Below are 5,396 nucleotides of genomic sequence, written 5' to 3'. Positions count from 1 at the left end.
TATATATATATGTATATATATATATATATATATATATATGTATATATATATATATATACATACGTACATATGTGTGTGTGTCTATATATAAAAATCATTGAATAGAGAAGAAGCATCAAATTCGGGCCAATGACTTTATATAACCCCACACTCCTATACATTACATCATATACAAATTATACTGTGGTCTTACACATATAAAAGAAATATATATATGTACAGATAAAAAATTCAAAAATATGTAGAAGGACCTGTCTGGAAAAATGTAAATAAAAATGACTAAAATAGCTGATTAACATGAATTATCAAATTAACTAAAAATTTACCCATCGATTAAAAATATATCAAAATAGTCACTTCTTAAGAATGAAGCAATCCATGGTAGGTCTGGTATCCAAGGGGCATAAGAGAGTTTCAAAGAAGGGTTAGTCAAATTCCATATCTATGGCCATTTCAGGAGTTCATTGCCATGGTCTGATTTGAAGTTAAAGCACATCTCAGCAATGACCCCTGATCAGAATGCACAGAACACTCTAGGAATTTCACAATGAGGTAGTTCACAAGAAATACATTACAGGCGTAATTCTTATTTATATCATTATAACCTTTAGCAGGACCAGTCCAAAATTCCTAACTAAAAAAGAACCCTATATAAATGAATTTTATTTCATGGCTAATGGGGTAGGTGGCTGCTATTTATAAGAATTTTTCTATCTAGTTTTGAAACCCAGTAGGCAAACTAAATATTATCTACCACATCCAGCCTTACTTCTATATACTTTCAGAAAAGTAGAAGAAAACTTATGGTTGCAGAAAGGGATCACCTCTGTAAATTTATTTAATGTTTTAGGCCCAAAGGACCTAAGGACGACAAGAGATTCCCTTATACACAACTTACACTTGTTGATATTAATGCTAAAAGAAGGGGCCCTTGAAATTATAGACTGTTCAAGAAAGTAACTTTTGTTATTCCTCTTTAAACCATGTACATAAGAAGAAAGTGTAGTGAAGTTAGAATATTTTTTGTTCAAAAACAAATTCATGTGGGCCCTGTACCTTGCCTTAAAATTGATAGTATTGCCTATATAAACCCTATCCAAATTGTCCTCCTTTCTAACTACGCATTTATAAATTACGTTTGTTATCAAACAGGATCCGTCAAGGGGACATAACATAGGGTTTCTGAAATCACAGGATTTATCAGAACCACCTTTATCCCTATTACTGATACTAACATTATTTATCTGGTTTCCTGCATTCTTCTTCTCAGATAGCCCATTAATTGGTGAACGTAAATGGTTGGTAACACCAACCTTAGGCTTATCAGAGCTTACCAGTCCAATACCACAGTTTCAAACAGAAGGATACTTCCAGTGTACTTGCCCACTTAATTTACTTCTATTAATAGATGCAATAATAGAAGCCAAATCCAGCATTACTGAGTTAGAAAATTTAATGGAGGATTTGTTGCAGATGGTGTAGTACTTATGATTCTTTGGGGAAATTCTTCAGAATCTTAAAAAACAACTTTGGCAGATTTCTTACTCTAAGAGAAAAAGGTGGGGCAAACCAGATGACTTCTCACATTCTCGAGTATGAGCTCTTGGTCTTACTTATCTCCTCACAGCTACTATTTCGCTTCCAATGTCTATTCCTAAAATCTCTATATGCGTATCTAATGGATGGCTTGCATTGGCTGCAATCTATTAATGCATTGCACTTTTCAAGACTTTCTGTGAAATGGTTGGGTGGTAGACCGGCCAGTTTGTTCTTAAGTCTCGTGTTAGGTATATATGAGATTTTAGTTTTGAAGCTGCTTAAATTTAGAGCATTGTTATATGCTGGTGCATGTTGATAAAAAATCTCTTCATTTGTGGACAAATTAGAGATTCTCATCAAAATGGCAGTAACAATGCTATCAATAGTAGATTTTGGATGATTGGAGGAGACATTGATATATGAAATAGATTTATTTGGCTTACAAAATGGGTAGCATAAACCTGTATCCAAATTCAAAGTAATAGCCAAGAAATTCACCACTCTAGAGTTAACATCAAAAGTAATGTTAAAATTAAAGAAATCTGCACTGAATTGATTAAAGAAATCTTTGAGAAGTTTCTTAAAACTTCTCAAAGATTTCTGTTAGTTATTCAACGCAGTTTTAGACTGGCCACATGCAGCTAGAAGTGCATCATCTCTATATAATCCCCCAGTAAGGAGGGGAAAACTATCACTAATCGGCAAAAGGAGATATAAGCCCACTAAGTTGGTCACTTGTACTGAATCTAAAGACCCCATAGTAATATCAAAGAAATTAGTTGAATCAGCCCTCCTCCAATTAGGCTCGTTAAAGGAATTGAGGGCCTCCTTTGTCGCTAAAATGACATCAATATCCAAACTAGGGGTATTCGCAAATATTTGAGTTAGAATAATTCGAAATATCAAATTGGATAAAGTCTAAATTAGGCCTATCAGTAAGAGAGTCAAACCATAAGATAAAAACCCCAGTAGATTTCCATAGGGGAAACTGAACCTAACAATGGGAATAATCTGATCAAAAATATACTTACTGATTCTGCTCAGATTGGACTTGGTTGGGCAGATTAATCTAATCAAAGGATTTGATAAAAAATCGGGCTTGTGGTCCTTCAAAAGACAATGTCGAGTTTTTGGAGCATAAGGTTAAGCTCTATCCAGCAGATAGAGTGGGGAACTTAGGTTAGATTGATGCTGACTGAGGGGAAGGTTGTTGTGAATATTAAGCTGGGGTCATTTTTACTATGTCAATGGTAAATAAATATATTGTTGCACAGAAGTGTACACATTTATACAGAATCAAAAGAAAAGAAAAGAATTTTTAGAAGTGAAATGATCAGGAATGAGATGAAAAGGAAGAGAAGTCAAATATTTAGGAGTGGAAGTAAGGTGGAAGAGAGGAGGGAGAAGAAAGAGAGAGAGAGAGATGGCAGATAAAGTTACTAGTCATTAGGAGTTTTAGGTAAATTGGTGAGTTACGACAGTAAAACTATCTATTTGCATATCTGCATGTACACTCTCTGTATGCCTATAGTATCCTATAAGTGTGCACATTAGAATAATTGTGGAGGGTGCTATTATTTATACCTTAAGAATGTGTTACATAACTTGTGTTTACAATTAAGAATTAGGTCACTCCATTCATTTAGGCAATTGCAGCAGTGCATAAAGGAAAACTTCTGTGATACAGAGATTACATTTGTTGCTATAACTATTATATGATTTGGCATGGTAAAGAAAGACCATTTTAAATTGTATAGAACTGCATTTTATTTTAGGTTATAAATGAGCTTAGACAAAGAAGTGCTGTTCTTGCTTGAGATTTAAAGCTAGAATAGTGGTTATCCACAAGCTGATATGTACATATTTGCAATATTCCATGGATACCAGACATTTATGCGCGATAGTTTGTGAGGCATCTATTATCTAAGGAACAGGAGGTGGGACGCGTATAGCTGCATAGGATTCTTGGTGCTAAAGTGGAATTTGCAGGGTTATGATTATTTGGAGTTAACCTGGAGTTATATGCATTATCCACCGTGGCATTAGGATTGAAAGTTATTAAGGTGGTGAGGGAGTCTTCTGGGGGATGTAGCTTATAATAGTTCATGTGTCTAGTGATATTAATCCTATTATTGCCTATTTCAGTGGTGGGTATAGCCAGATTGCTAAGTTGGTGAAGTGTATTGGTTGGAGTATTAGGATTAGGGCTGGTGGTGTGAGGGTTATTGTTAGTAAGGAGGTTTAAGGATGTCCTAGGTTTATGGGTTAGGATGTGTTGTATTAGCATGATTAAAGTTAACTAATTGTTGGTTACTAAATTTTTTTATTGTTAAGTCACTGCATTATACCGGCAATGTTAGTTGTGGCGGAATAGGAAAATTTAATCAATTGGGGGTTGAAGATTTTTCTAAGAGTACTGGATTTAGGGAAACGTTTCTTCATGTCTGAACTTGAACAGCAAAGTGGAGGTGGAACCAAATAATGTCACATGTCCTTGTCCACTTATTCCATACTCGGTTATCCGAGTATGGTTTGGGCTATGGAGGTGCATGATGGTGTGAATTTCGATGGGCAGCAGCAGATATGGAATCTGAAATCACAAGGTGCCTATTGAGTTCGCTACTATGGTAAAATTTGGGGGAATAGGGAGAGGGAGGAATACTGAGGATGCCTCAGGTTCTATCTAAAGGGGCAGATGTATCTGTAGTGCCAGGTTCAGTGGAGGAAGGATCACACCATATAGGGAGATATTTAATCAGATTTTCATATCTGGTGTGGTGTAGGGTGCAGTTGTAATATTCAGTGTATTGCTTGAATATCTCTTTATTGGTGGATAGGGATGAGGTCCTATAAAGCATGCTGTCCACAATGAATTTTAGGATTTTAGGGTGATTTGAGGAAAAGTTAATGTAATGAAAGTCCTCTCCAGTTTTATGATATGGATAGGTGTTGTTTTGTAAATCTAGAGTGACATCTCGGAAAGTAGCTGTTTTAATATTGGAATTGAAAGAGACACCCATGTTTTAAAGAAGTATCTGATTCCTTTCCTAATGGTTACTAGCATTTGGGATTGCAAACAGAGCATCATCCCTATATAGACCACTGGAAATATTAGGAAATTGTTTCTGGAGACAATGAAGCAGGTAACAACCCATGAAGTTGGTAACTTAGCTACTTCAAATTCCCCCATTGGGATGTTGAAGTAGTTAGGGGTATCTTTGTGGGCCCAGAGCTTTCTATTGAATTTTATAATAGTTCAGTAGGCTGCCAGGATAATATCACTATCACCTCTAGTTAGGTCAGAATATTTTTAGTGCAAATATGAAGACTTTGTTAAGTTGGATAGTAGATATGCTGGAATAGTACTGGTCTATATCTACTTGAACAAATTTGTATTTACCTTTGGAGCTCGAATGAATTTATATTTACCTTTTATTTGCATTCATAACTGTGAACTATAAAAAAAAACTATTTTTCGGCTTATGGGAAAAACTTACAATTTTCTACACCAATAAACTATTATTGTTCCTGAAAGTTGTTTTTTATACCTACCACAGACTGCTCAAAGCTTACTAACTTTCTACACCTAGATCCTTGGATTTTAACAATTACATATCATTATATATATATTTTTTTTTTTTCAAAATGTAACCACATGTGAAGCGTTGGCAATTTTTTTCCCTGTTTTCCTTTTCTATTTCACTTTGCTGTTTCTGAAGAAGAGCTTTGCTTGAAACGTAAAACCACCTTTCTTTCTTTCCCTGAGCATCTGCTAATACTTTACATGTATCACATCTTCACGTTTTTTTTTGTCTGTTCTTCATTTTTTTTTATTTACGATGTATATATATATATAT

General features: G+C 34.8%; 2 protein-coding genes across 2 annotated transcripts in view; both read left to right on the top strand.

The window, feature by feature from the left end:
- The window catches only part of LOC106869388 (fatty acyl-CoA reductase 1), a 422,225-nt gene that overhangs the window by 43,052 nt on the left and 373,777 nt on the right, over positions 1–5,396 (top strand). The window lies entirely within an intron of this gene.
- Positions 1–5,396, top strand: part of LOC106883409 (motile sperm domain-containing protein 1) — a 73,781-nt gene that overhangs the window by 54,909 nt on the left and 13,476 nt on the right. The gene's annotated exons all lie outside the window — the stretch shown is intronic.

This window comes from Octopus bimaculoides, chromosome 7, assembly GCF_001194135.2.
Source record: "Octopus bimaculoides isolate UCB-OBI-ISO-001 chromosome 7, ASM119413v2, whole genome shotgun sequence".
Classification (NCBI taxonomy): domain Eukaryota; kingdom Metazoa; phylum Mollusca; class Cephalopoda; order Octopoda; family Octopodidae; genus Octopus; species Octopus bimaculoides.
The sequence above is the reverse complement of the archived record's forward strand: the minus strand, read 5'-3'. Positions and strand labels throughout refer to the sequence as shown.